Genomic DNA, 14,935 nt, shown 5'->3' with positions numbered 1-14,935 from the left:
ACAAAAAAAAAAACAACAGACCTTAAATGGAAAAACAGAAGAAATCTCCAGAAAAAGAACTAAATAAAATAAAGACAAGCAATCTACCAGATATAATGAAGAGAGAGAGAGAGAGAGAGAAAGGAAAGAAGGCTGAAAGAAAGAAAAGAAGAAGGAGAGAAAGAGAAAGAAGGAAAGGAAGAAGGGAAGGGAGGAAGGAAGGAAGGAAGGAAGGAAGGAAGGAAGGAAGGAAGGAAGGAAGGAAGGAAGGAAGGAAGGAAGGAGGGAGGGAGGGAGGGAGGGAGGGAGGGAGGGAGGGAGGGAGGGAGGGAGGGAGGGAGGAAGGAAGGAAGGAAGGAAGGAAGGAAGGAAGGAAGGAAGGAAGGAAGGAAGGAAGGAAGGAAGGGAAGGAAAAAGAAAAACTCCAACCCCAGCAAGCACAGGGGTGTTGCACTAGCTTCTGGCACGCCTGTGGTTAGCTCCTGTTCAGTCCCTGCTTCCAAAGAGATGAAGGGACTCCCGAAAGACACACCCTCACTTGGTGGCAGAGACAGCCCTCCCCATCCCGGCGTTTTTCGTGCATTGTTAGAAGTCCTAAACCATCAGGTAAAACCAGTGGACCTGCAGGACAGTGCGAGGCAAGGGTGAACGGTTGGAGGGATAAGGGAGACGAAAGGCAGGGGCGGGGCGGGGCGGAGGGGCGGGGCAGCAGCTAGGCTCCTCCCATTTTGCCCAAACCCAGTTCCTTATCTGCGAAACACGAGAAACTCAAGCTCTTCGGGCCCCTTACTACCTCCCATTCCAAGAGACGTCTTTGCAAAAACTATTAACGTGTACAAATGTGCCGGATTCTCATTTTCTGTTTATTTCTAAAAAGAAGCTGCTAAGGTAAGGAAAGGGAATCGGTCCTTTCCGGTGTCACACCTGTATCTTAGAGCGCTGACCTTCGGGAGCCCCGCGGTCCCCGGGGGGCTGGCTACGTGACTGCGCGCTCGCCACACCCCTCGCAGCCCAGGGCGTGTCCTGCCCTCTGGCTCCGCGCTCCGCCACCCCTGGGACAGGATCAGGGCGGGTCCTGCCTGCAGGTCCCCTCCCCCCGCCTCCTCCGCCCTCCACGCGGTAGAATCAGAGACAAGCGGGATGCCGACGGACGGACGCACATCCGGACCAGAGCTCGGGCTGGTTTTTTGAGCCAAGACGTGCTGGGTCCCCGCCGCTGCCAGAGCCTCGGCGGGCTTCCTCATTCTTAGGCGAGGGATCCGGTGGGGCGCTGAGCGTCTTTCTTGCTTCTGGGGCTGAGGCTGTGGTCCCACAAATGTTGCTTTTCTGTTATGAGAAAATTGAGGAGACAGTGTCTGTAAAGCGCCAAGAGTTCCTTGGGATAAAAGTGCTGGCTTAATTTTGTCACCCATTGCTTGCCTTGCAAAATTCACTAAAGTGACATTTTAAAATCAACATTCATTTAGATGTAATAACCATAACAGTCCTATATCGTTTGCCAATCAATCACTTTAAATTTCAAGCTAAGATCAGAATCATTATTTCAATTTTACAGATGAGGACATTAACATAGTTTCTTATAATGAGAATCCTCATTACTGAAAGTAATCCATTTTGAAAGAAAAACATAAATCTATATAAGAAATTCCTTCTTCTGGCGCCACTTTCAAGGGATGCTCAGGGTTTGACCTTAAACAACGGAAGGAGCAAAGCGATGTTATCTTTTAGGTCAGGAAAATAAACAGAGTTTTCCATTTTCTTCCTTCTTTTGTAAGCAGTGACATTTGAGAGGTTTCTCACCAGCAGGCTTCTGTCCATGCCTAAAAATTATCTGACAGAGCTGAAACAAGGGTGGGGGATCTGGGGGAACCTCCCTTGTGCTCCAAATAGTATATTTGCCAGGCGATAGAAATAAAGCTACAGTTCGTTATTGGTTGCTTTACATGGCCTCTGAGCCCTGAAATGGGAAGGAGGGTTTAGAAGGGTTGAGATTTGTAGACATCTGCTTGCTTTCTTTGTGGAGCTTAGATGCTGTCCGAAGACTCCCAAGCGCAGAGGTCCAGCTGCCTGCTGGTGTGCGGTGGGAGTGGTGAGGGTAGGATAGGCATCCCGGCTGCGGCGCCCCTTCTTCCTGCGCAGTTTAACCTGTACTGCAGTCTGGGAGACCGCCATGAATCTCTGTCTCAAAGTGGCCGTGTGTAAAACAGCCAGGAAGTGAGATGCAGCTCTCTGAACTGGCTTCTATAATGTCTTTCTTTTCCAAAGACCCAGGTGTCACAAATGTTCTCAGTCCCCATCAGAGTGATGGAGGCCCTGGGGTGGCAGAGACTTCTAGAAGAATGGGGTTATAGGTCTCTCTAACCTATAGTGATCTGGCCCCAAAGCAGACACTTGTATTCATTGAAAACAAGACTCCACAGTAAAAGTTGGCCAACTGTGGCCCGTGGGCCAGATCTAGTCCTTGTAAGGCCAACAAGTGAATACTGGTCTTTATATTTTTAAATGGTGGCCTGGGTGAGGGGTCTTTTTTCAAAGAATACTTTATAACAAGGCCCTGGCCGGTTGGCTCAGCGGTAGAGCGTTGGCCTGGCGTGCAGGGGACCCGGGTTCGATTCCCAGCCAGGGCACATAGGAGAAGCGCCCATTTGCTTCTCCACCCCCCCCCTTCCTCTCTGTCTCTCTCTTCCCCTCCCGTAGCCAAGGCTCCATTGAAGCAGGGATGGCCCGGGCGCTGGGGATGGCTCCTTGGCCTCTACCCCAGGCGCTAGAGTGGCTCTAGTCTCGGCAGAGCGACCCCCCGGAGGGGCAGAGCATCGCCCCCTGGTGGGCAGAGCGTCGCCCCTGGTGGGTGTGCCGGGTGGATCCCGGTCGGGCGCATGCGGGAGTCTGTCTGACTGTCTCTCCCCGTTTCCAGCTTCAGAAAAAGAAAAGAAAAAAAAAAAGAATACTTTATAACAAAAATTTATAGAACTTAAGTTTCTATATCTATAAAAACAAAGTTTCATTGGAACATAGTCATGTTCATTGCTTACATATTGTATGGGTGCTTTCACATTACAAGTACACAGTCGAAAACAATCAGTTATCATTATTCACCATAATTCTGTTTTATAAAGTCACCAGGAATGCTGAATCAGCAAACCTAAACCATTGCATCCTAAGGGAAGTACAAGGTTAGGTTTCTGCAAACCTCTGGTCACAACATTTTTGTCAACAGATCAATACTTAACCTTATTTTATGTGTTTCCTATGTTGAAAGAAATTTTACTTAAATATATAGTGTGTATTTGCTAACATTGAACTCAGGTCAACTGCACTGTAACTCATGTTTGGACAAAACTAACACATTTTTTTTTTCCTTTTCAGGCACATCACAGCCTTCTCGCACATAAGAACGTTAGACAGCACTTGGGTATCATTTTAAACATCAGAATCATTCAGAAACAAACACACACAAATGACACTAAATAGGCCACTAAAAGGACTTATGTACAGCTTAGAGCTGAGAGGAGAAGGCAGAAGAGTGTCGCCTGTTCAGCCTCACAGCTGGGTACATCGGCGTCAGGAGATGCACATTTTTTGCTGTCCTGCACACGTCCGTGAATGACTACAAAGACACCACAAGTATTGATTTGGGGGTTGTAAATAAATATTAATGATTAGACAAATTTGTAAATATTGAATTCAAGAATAGTGAAGACCGATTCTACTTGCAACAGAGACCACATAGGTTGCAAAATCTAAAACATTTACTGTGTGGCCCTTTGAAAAAAAAATGTTGGCCAGTCCCTGCTGTTTTCATAACCTTCCCTCAAGGACAGTGAAACAGGCACAAGAGACAGACTTGTCCTTAACAGTGTGCAGACCAGAAAGCTCATAAAAACAGCAAACTAATCAATTATGGGGCAGGAAGCTGGGAGCTCAAATCTGAATGTAGAGAGAATTTCCCAACTGCAGGATAAAGCTTCAATTTCTTCCCGACACTGATCTTCCGGTTTTCATTCAACATTTATCCAGTGCTTTCTGACTTGCTTGGGTCTGCACTGGGCACTGACCTGTTCAGTTACTAGTTTAATTAACACCCTCATTTGGTCAGTTGTAAAGCCAGTAGCCACGGCGGCCTGGTCCGTGCAGGTTCGCATTTGATTCGAACAAACGGTAATGAAACAACAGGACCAAGAACTGGTGGGCCATTACCGTTAATCCTAGCTCACACCCGGCGGGCAAGAAATACACACAGTGGGAAAACACTTCCCTTTCCATTCAGGGCACCCAAAGCCACTGACTCATCCGAGTTTCCTAGAATCAAAGGTTTCTACCTCACCAGCTTTATTCACCTCTGTTCCCCATCTCCTTCTCTCTGCACAAACTCTGCACAAACTGGCTTCTCCTTCAGCACTCTGCCATCTTGGCTGCTTCTCCTCTCCAATGCTAATTTCAGGAACCAAGTGAGAGAAAGCCAGTGGTCTGTCTCATTTTATAGTGTAGAAATCAAAACCTTTAAGCCAATATACAAATAAGGAAGTCTCTGATACAAAGTCACTTATCTGAGGCATAAATGGGATTCCTCATAAGAGTGCACCACCCCACATCATGCAATAGTCAAGGGTGTGGGGAAAAGCTTAGTTTTGAAAAGATCTTAGTATTAAAAGGGTAGGAAAAGCTTAGTCTTAAAACTAAGCTGTTGGTCAAATAAGTTTGTAAATATGATATATAAGGTCTACCGGAAAGTTCTGTCCATTTTTGGAATAAAACAAAATACAAATTTTTCTTACTGTTAATAAACTTTATTAAATAATATAATTGCCATTATTATTAATGATTTCTTGCCAGCGTGAGGGCAATTTGTATATCCCATTTTTGAAAAATGTTTTATCTTTTGATGTGAAAAATTGAACCAGTGCTTGTTTGATATCTTCTTCATTTTTGAATTTTTTGCCCTTCAAAAAATTTTGTAAGGACAAAAACAAGTGATAGTTGGAGGGTGCTAAGTCCAGGGAATATGGTGGATGTGACAGACATGCTTCTGTAGCATTTCTTTCTTGTTGAAATTCGTAAAAATTACAGTAGCTATGGGTACACTATCGCTTCACACATAAGACTAATGTGAATCAACTTTGTTTTAGTTAATTTGCTACATCAGTATTTATACATTAAATGATAAAAATAGAGAGGCACACACGCCAGATAAACATGTGCTTACGTGTCGAAACTTGTGATAGAAACGGACAGAACTTTCCAGTAGACCTTATATATGTTTGCTCGCTTATAGTTTGTATTGGGTGTGGGGGACAGGCTATAAGCAGGCCAGGTTGTTATAGCCTAAGGTTTAGTTTTAAGACTAAGCTTTTCCCCACACCCTTGACTGATTGCACGATGTGGGGTGGTGCACTCTCATGAGGAATCCTATTACGCCTCAGATAAGTGCTTTGTATCAGAGATTTCCTTGTCTATATATTGGATTAAAGGTTTTGATTTCTACACTATAAAATGAGGGCAGACCAGGAGCTTGCTCTCTGGGTTCCTGAGATTAGCATTAGAGAGGAGAGCAGAGAAAGGCCATATGGAGGAGAGGAGAGGCAGTCAAGATGGAAGAGTGCTGAGGGAGAAGCCAGTTTGTGCAGAGAAAAGGAGATGGGGAACAGAGGTGAATAAGGCTGATGAGGTAGAAATCTTTGATTCTAGGAAACTCGATAAATCATTGGCTTTGGGAGCCCTGAATGGAAAGGGTAGTATTTTCTCACTGTGTGTATTTCTTGCCCGCCTGGTGCAAGCTAGGATAAAGATGATGGCCCACCAGTTCTTCGCTCCATTGTTTCATTACCATCTGTTCGAATCAAATGTGAATCTGCATGGGCCAGGTGGCTGCGAGGGGGCCGCAGATATTGGCTTTACATAAGTCTTAGACTATAATGACTTTGCTGGTTTATAGCCTGTCTCCCACACTCAATGTAAACTATAAGCAAGCAAATATATATATCATATTGTTGGGCAGATAAAATATATTATGCTCACTTTATTAAAGATGGCACTGCCCACATGGAAGCCCATAACCCAGGTGATTGCTTGGGATGGGCATGATTGTACTATTGTGTGTTGTGGGCGGGCTGTGGGCAGGCAGGATCCTTGTAGCCTGGGGCTTGGTTTTAGGACTAAGCCTTTCCCACCCTTTTTGATGTGGGGTGGACTTTGTATCGGAGACTTCCCTATTTTTTATATTGGATTAAAGGTTTTGATTTCTACACTATCAAGTGGGGCAGACCAAGAGCTTACTCTCAGTTCCTGAGATTAGCATTAGAGAGGAGAGCAGAGAAAGGCCACATGGAGGAGAGGAGAAGCAGCCAAGATGGCAGAGTGCTAAAGGAAAAACCAGTTTGTGCAGAGTTTGTGCAGGGAGAAGGAAGGAGATGGGGAACAGAGGTGAATAAGGCTGGTGAGCTAGAAACCTTTGATTCTAGGAAACTCGGATAAGTCAGTAGCTTTGTGAGCACTGAATGTGAGTGGGTTTTGAAGCCCAGTGTGTGTTTTTACTTGCCCGCCAGGTGCAAGCTAGGATTAAAGATGATGGCCCATCAGCTTTTGGCTCCATTGTTTCTTTACCATCTGTCCGAATCTAATGTGAACCTGCATGGGTCAGGCAGTTGTATTGGTGGCCACGGATACTGGCTTAACACGTATTTACAAACTTATTTGACCGTGTAAAGCCAGTAGCCATGGCCACCACCACAGCAGCCTGGCCCATGCTGGTTCACATTGGATTCGGACAGTCGGTAAAGAAACAAAGGAGCCAAAAACTGGTGGGCCATCATCTTTAATCCTAGTTTGCACCTGGTGGGCAAGTAAAAACACATACTGGGCTCCAAAACCCACTCACATTCAGTGCTCATAAAGCTACTGACTTATCCGAGTTTCCTAGAATCAAAGGTTTCTAGCTCACCACACTTATTCACCTCTGTTGCCCATCTTCTTCCTTCTCCCTGCACAAACTCTGCACAAACTGGGTTCTCACTCAACACTCCGCCATCTTGGCTGCTTCTCCTGGCCTCCTCCACATGGCCTCTTTCTGCTCTCCTGTCTGCTCTCTCCTCTAATGTTAATCTCAGGAACCAAGAGAGCAAGCTTCTATTCTGCCCCCATTTTATAGTGTAGAAATCCAAACCTTTAATCCAATATACAAAATAGGGAAGTCTTTAATACAAAGTCACTTATCAGAGATATGGTGGGATTCTACCACCCCACATCAAAAAGGGTGGGAAAGGCTTAATCCCAAAACCAAGCCCCAGGCTACAAAGATTCTGCCTGCCCACAGCCCGCCCCCAACACACATTAATATCACCTGGGGCGCCTGACCTGTGGTGGCGCAGAGGATAAAGCCTCGACCTGGAAATGCTGAGGTCACCGGTTCGAAACCCTGGGCTTGCCTGGTCAAGGCACATATGGGAGTTGATGCTTCCAGCTCCTCCCCCCTTCTCTCTCTCTCTGTCTCTCCTCTCTCTCTCCCTCTCCTCTCTAAAATGAATAAATAAATAAATAATTAAAAAAAAATAATAATCACCTGGGTGACGGCCTCCAAGTGGGCAGTGCCATCTTTAACAAAGTGAGCATAATATATTTTATCTGCCCAATAATCCACCCCTATGCTCACTTTACTACCCACAATCCATATCACCGGCATCCCTGTGCAAGGAAATTAGGCACATTACACAAATTACAACAGCACAAATCATACAGTTTCAACAATCACAAAGGTACACTTCACCAGTCTCTGAGCACTTAGCCCAAAGCGCAAAATGTCTTCGGCCTTCTTTCTAGCCATGGGAAAAGCTTCCCGGGGCAGGGGAGTGCTTCCAGCAAAGCCACCCCCCCACCCCCATCAGGGTATTTCACATTGTCTAAAATCCGTAAGTCCATCCAACAAAGGAGCCAATGCCCACCCCAGTCGTAGTCCAGGAAATCAGTCCATACACATGAGACCTCAGCCACCCCCCTCATCCTTGCCGTCTTGGCAGGTCTTACACTGTCCCGAAGAGGAGCATGTGGCAATGGCAGTCAGCATTTCCATCTCTGCTTGTTGGGCGGAAAAAATATATTATGCTCACTTTGTTAAAGACGGCGCTGCCCACGAGGAGGCCGGCGCCCAGGTGATATTAATGTGTGTTGAGAATCCTTGTAGCCTGGGGCTTGGTTTTGGGATTAAGCCTTTCCTACCCTTTTTTGATGTGGGGTGGTACAATCCCATCATGCCTCAGAGAAGTGACTTCGTATTAGAGACTTCCCTATTTTGTATATTGGATTAAGAGTTTGGATTTCTACACTATAAAATGGGGACAGAGCGGGAGCTTGCTCTCTTGGTTCCTGGGATGATTAACATGGGAGAGCAGAGGGAGCAGAGCAGAGAGCAGAGAAAGAGGCCATGTGGCCAGGAGAAGCAGCCAAGATGGCGGAGTGCTGAGTGAGATGCCAGTTTGTGCAGAGTTTCTATCTGGGAGAAGGAAGGAGATGGGAAACTGAGGAGAATAAGGCTGGTGAGCTAGAAACCTTTGATTCTAGGAAACTCGGATAAGTCAGTGGCTTTGTGAGCACTGAATGTGAGTGGGTTTTGGAGCCCAGTGTGTATTTTTACTTGCCCGCCAGGTGCAAGCTAAGATTAAAAACTATGGCCCACCAGTTTGTGGCTCCATTGTTTCTTTACCGACTGTCCAAATCCAATGAGAACCTGCATGGGCCGGGCGGCTGCTTTGATAGTGGCAGCCCTGGCTTCTGGCTTTACATTGTGGATTGCAACTCTAGCCCAATTCTCCTCATCCTCCAAAGAGGAACTGAAAACACCAGCTCCCACTGCCGGGCTTGCAGCCCCGGCCCCGGCCCCAGCCTCCTGCCGCTGCTGGCTCTCCACAGCATCCAGGGAAATCTGCAACTCACAAACCTGTGATTCCTCCTCCAGTAGCTGCTCCATTTCCAGGCGAATCTCGCAAACCTGGTTGGGCTCCTCTTCCAGCTCCAGGGTCAGCATCTTTTTCTCCCACGTTTGCTCCAGCTCCTTCCACTGCTCGGTTTGCAGGTCCTGGGCAGCCTCTTCTACAGAGCTCTCAGTTTCCTCACGCATGGCTGTAAAAGTCAGCCAACCTACGATCCCCAAAAGGACAGCCATGGGGAACCCTAACACTAGCCAGTCCTCTACTCCACCGCTCAAAGGCTCCTTGCTGATCTGTATCGAATCCTGCCAACTACGCCAAATGTAAAGCCAGTAGTCAGGGTCACCATCACAGCAGCCTGGCCCGTGCAGGTTCGCATTGGATTCGGACAGTCGGTAAAGAAACAAAGGAGCCAAAAACTGGTGGGCCATCAGCTTTAATTCTAGCTTGCACCCGGCAGGCAAGTAAAAACACACACTGGGCTCCAAAACCCACTCACATTCAGTGCTCATAAAGCTACTGACTTATCCGAGTTTCCTAGAATCAAAGGTTTTTAGCTCACCAGCCTTATTCTCCTCTGTTCCCCATCTCCTTCCTTCTCGCTGCACAAACTCTGCACTAACTGGCTTCTCACTCAACACTCTGCCATCTTGGCTGCTTCTCCTGGCCTCCTCCGCATGGCCTTTCTCTGCTCTCTGCTGTGCTCTCTGCTTTCTCGTGCTAATCTCAATCTCAGGAACCAAGAGCAAGCTCCAGCTCTGCCCCTATTTTATAGTGTAGAAATCCAAACCTTTAATCCAATATACAAAATAGGGAAGTCTCTAATACAAAGTCACTTATCTGGGGCATGATGGGATTGTACCACCCCACATCAAAAAGGGTGGGAAAGGCTTAATCCCAAAACCAAGCCCCAGGCTACAAGGATCCTGCCTGCCCACAGCCCACAGAGACACACATTAATATCACCTGGGCAATGGCCTCCACGTGAGCAGCGCCATCTTTAACAATGTGAGCATAATACATTTTATCTGCCCAACAGTTCCCCATCTCCTTCCTTCTCCCTGCACAAACTCTGCACAAACTGGGTTCTCACTCAACACTCCGCCATGTTGGCTGCTTCTCCTGGCCTCCTCCACATGGCCTCTTTCTGCTCTCCTGTCTGCTCTCTCCTCTAATGTTAATCTCAGGAACCAAGAGAGCAAGCTTCCATTCTGCCCCCATTTTATAGTGTAGAAATTCAAACCTTTAATCCAATATACAAAATAGGGAAGTCTCTAATATAAAGTCACTTATCAGAGACATGATGGGATTATACCACCCCACATCAAAAAGGGTGGGAAAGGCTAATCCCAAAACCAAGCCCCAGGCTACAAGGATTCTGCCTTCCCACAGCCTGCCCCCAACACACATTAATATCACCTGGGTGACGGCCTCCACGTGGGCAGCGCCATCTTTAACAAAGTGAGCATAATATATTTTATCTGCCCAACAGACCGACATCAGTGGATTGAGACCTGCAGTTGTGAAGGGAAGTGGGAAAGAGAGCAAACCAGGAACACGGGGCCTAGCCAACTTCTAACTTGGATAATCAGTCTCTGAAACAGAATCTTTTAAAGATTTTGTTTGCTTGTTAGGTGTAAAGCCAGGAGCCGCCATCGTGGCCATTCACATGCAGGTTCGCATTTGATTCGGACAGTCGGTAAAGAAACCATGGAGCCAAAAACTGGTGGGCCATAACCTTTAATTCTACCTTGCACCCGGCGGGCAAGTAAAAATACACACTGGGCTCCAAAACCCAGTCACACTCAGTGCTCACAAAGCCACTGACTTATCCGAGTTTCCTAGAATCAAAGGTTTCTAGCTCACCAACCTTATTCTCCTCAGTTCCCCATCTTCTTCCTTCTCCCGGATACAAACTCTACACAAACTGGCATCTCACTCAGCACTCCGCCATCTTGGCTGCTTTTCCTGGCCTCCTCCACGTGGCCTCCCCCTGCTGCTGGCTCTACTCTCTCTGCTCTCTCATGCTAACCTCAGGAACCAAGCGCAAGTTCCCGTTCTACCCCTATTTTATAGTGTAGCTTCCCAACCTTTAATCCAATATACAAAATAGGGTAGTCTCTAATACAAAGTCACTTCTCTGAGGCATGATTGGATTGTACCGCCCTACAGCAAAAAGGGTGGGAAAGGCTTAATCCCAAAACCAAGCCCCAGGTTACAACGATCTCCAACACACATTAATATCACCTGGGCGATGGCCTCTTTAACAAAGTGAGCATAATACATTTTATCTGCCCAACAATCCACCCCTATGCTCACTTTACTACCCACAATTTACATCACCAGCATTCCTGTGCAAGGAAATTTGAACATTACACAGATTACAACAGCAAAAATCATACAGTTTCAACAATTACAAAGGTACATTTCACCAGTCTCTGAGCACTTAGCCCAAAGCGCAAAATGTCCTCTGTCTTCTTTCTAGCCACGGGAAAAGCTTCCCGGGGCAGGGTAGTGCTTCCAGCAAAGCCACCCCCCACCCCCATCAGGGTATTTCACATTGTCCAAAATCCATAATCCGTAAGTCCATCCAACAAAGGAGCCAATGCCCACTCCGGTCGTAGTCCAGGAAATCAGTCCACGCACGTGGGTCATCAGCCACCCCCCTCATTCCTGCCGTCCCTACAAGTCTTACACTGTCCCAAAGAGGGGCACGTGGCAATGGCAGTCAGCATTTCCATCTCTGCTCCGGAAAGCATGTCCAGCCCTATTTCCCAAAATCGCAGACCTACCAGGGCCAAAGTAGGTGCTCCTTCCAGCTGTGCTTTCACCTTCTGGAGACTGCGGATTGCAACTCCAGTCCGATTCTCCTCATCCTCCAAAGAGGGACTGAAAACACCAGCTCTGGCTGCCGGGCTCGAGCCTCCGTCTGCCGCAGCCTTCTGCTCTACAGACCTTGCAGCTCCGGACCCGGCCTCAGCTTCAGCCTCAGCCTCAGCCTCAGCCTCAGCCTCAGCTTCAGCCCCGGCCTCCTGCCGCTGCTGGCTCTCCGCAACATCCAGGGCAAGCTGCAACTCACGAACCTCTGAATCCTCCTCCAGTGTTTGCTCCATTTCCAGGCGAATCTCGAACACCTGGTTGGCCTCCTCCTCCAGCATTTCCTCCAGCTCTAGGGTCAGCATCGGTTTCTCCTGCGTTTGCTCCAACTCCTTCTGCTGCTCGGTTTGCAGGTCCCAGGCAGCCTCTTTCACAGAGCTCTCGGTTTCCTCACGCATGGCTGTAAAAGTCAGCCAGCCTACAATCCCCAAAAGGACAGCCATGGGGAACCCTAAAACTAGCCAGTCCTCTACTCCACCACTCAAAGGCTCCTTGCCGATCTGTATCGAATCCTGCCAACTACGCCAAATGTAAAGCCAGGAGCCGCCATCATGGCCATTCACATGCAGGTTCGCATTTGATTCGGACAGTCGGTAAAGAAACCATGGAGCCAAAAACTGGTGGGTCATAACCTTTAATTCTACCTTGCACCCGGCGGGCAAGTAAAAATACACACTGGGCTCCAAAACCCAGTCACACTCAGTGCTCACAAAGCCACTGACTTATCCGAGTTTCCTAGAATCAAAGGTTTCTAGCTCACCAACCTTATTCTCCTCAGTTCCCCATCTTCTTCCTTCTCCCAGATACAAACTCTACACAAACTGGCATCTCACTCAGCACTCCGCCATCTTGGCTGCTTTTCCTGGCCTCCTCCACGTGACCTCCCCCTGCTGCTGGCTCTACTCTCTCTGCTCTCTCATGCTAACCTCAGGAACCAAGCGCAAGTTCCCGTTCTACCCCTATTTTATAGTGTAGCTTCCCAACCTTTAATCCAATATACAAAATAGGGTAGTCTCTAATACAAAGTCACTTCTCTGAGGCATGATTGGATTGTACCGCCCTACAGCAAAAAGGGTGGGAAAGGCTTAATCCCAAAACCAAGCCCCAGGTTACAACGATCTCCAACACACATTAATATCACCTGGGCAATGGCCTCTTTAACAAAGTGAGCATAATACATTTTATCTGCCCAACATTAGGACGTTCTGATTTCCAGAAAGGGTTTGAGACAGCTCACAACCAAAGCACATGCTCAAGTCAGGAGGAGGGAGACCGCAAGGTAGAGGTCTGAGAAGTGCAGCTGTGCACCACTTAAAATGGGGACTGTCAGAACTTCCTTTTCAGTCGATTTCCTCGTGTGCACATCGTTGAGAGCCCTCCACAGATGTAGATGCTGCGGTCTAGCACTATAATTGTACTGCTCTATGTCTGGCAGGGCAGCGGATTTGTTTACGCCGGCACCACCACAAACATGTGAGGAGCTGGAGCGTGAGCCCTGATGGTGGTTTTTCCTTTCGTAATGCAAGACCCTGACTTTGGCTTCGATAGCAGAGGTATCCACTGCAGGAAGGCCACCTGGAATGAACATACCGCACCCACAGGATCAGATAAAGAGTGGGCCACCTCCACCCTCCTTTGTTTTGGAGAATTTGATTTTGATACCTGAATTTTTTAGGCTACTTGTTGTTTTTCTCTTGCCTGTACTTTAAATTCTTGCTCTTCGCATTGGCCCCAGATGGGCTTGTAGGGTGGATCCTGGTAAGGGCCCATGTGGGAGTCAGTCTCTCTATCTCTTTCCTCTAACTTAAAAAAGAAAATCTTGCTCTTCTGTTTTAAATTCGCCAACAGAGTGAGCTCAGGAAACCCTAAGCCCCCAAGTCTACTCCAATAAGAGCTGGGCCCCGGGCTCCCTCCCCACCACACCGACCTCTCCGTGTGCCCCCTGGCGTGCCTGTGCACTCCAGAGCCTGTGAGCAATAAACTACTTTTTTCTTCAAAGTTTCCCAATGATTATTGCTGAAGGGCATCTTGCAATGGTAACAAGAACTGCAAGGGTCCCTCCAGTTGTCACATTGCTTTAGAAAGGAGATACGTGTGCGGGAACTCCTGGGACCCAGGTGAATACCCAGGCATCTCTTTAACAGGAACGTGACTACTGATTGCCTTAGGACAGCCAGGAGGCGGGTAGGTGCCCTAGCTCCGTGACAATCCATGGGACCCCCAGGGAATATGCGGGCAGTGGTTGAGGAAATGTTATGTGGTGCATGACTGGAATGCAGAACAAGCAGGTCGGCCATAGGGGCCGTAGGATTGTTGCATTGAGTGGCAAATTAAGGTCTGAGGTTCCTATCTGAAAAATCTAAGGCAGGGGAGATAGAATCCATTCTGAAACCAAACTCGGGAGAGAAAGTACTTTCTGCAGCCCTGAGGAATAAAGGGCTTTTCTGATGTGAGGTCTCTGAGAGTGGGCAGGAGCCAGAAGGGCCCGGGGCGCAGGAGGAGCCCCGGCACCACAGCCCAAGCAGCTCCGAATGAAACACTTCACTGCTTTCTACCCTGGCTCTTGGGGCTTCCCTGATGAAAATGCAACTCTGCATTTTCTTTTGATCCTAAATATTAAATGTCTAAGTATTTGCTTTTCTGATGTCTGGCTGTACCCAGAGAAAGAAGCTAAAATACCAAAAGTGGTGGTCTAAATAATTTTGAAATAGCCCATCACAGGGAAGTCTTTCTCACCCAGCCTCGGGCTAAGAGTTTGAAAGACATCAGTTTACGCGCTTAGAGAGACTATACGTTGTGTTTAATTGAGGGACAATCCATATGCATTAGAAATATTAGGCTGCCTTGAAAAGTGAAGGGCCAGCAGACAAATCCAGAACTTTTTTTTTTTCAGGAAATAGTTCGAGGTACACAGGAGCCATGAACAGTCACAGCTTTCTTCAACCGGGAGTGCTAGATAGAGGTCATTTCACTTGAAGATTTTCAGTCCATCACCTCATGACAAGATTCTAGCAATGCTTACATTTGTATGAACAGAATAATTGTGTTTCTCCTAAGCCCCCAGGAAGACTAGTCTACCAGGAGTCCCTTTATGTTTATGCTGACCCTTCATCTAGGTGACATTTATTTTCTTCCTATTTCTTTTTTTTTTTTTTTCCTGAAGC

This window comes from Saccopteryx leptura, chromosome 4 (assembly GCF_036850995.1).
Source record: "Saccopteryx leptura isolate mSacLep1 chromosome 4, mSacLep1_pri_phased_curated, whole genome shotgun sequence".
In the NCBI taxonomy this organism is placed as follows: domain Eukaryota; kingdom Metazoa; phylum Chordata; class Mammalia; order Chiroptera; family Emballonuridae; genus Saccopteryx; species Saccopteryx leptura.
This window is presented reverse-complemented; position numbering follows the sequence as displayed.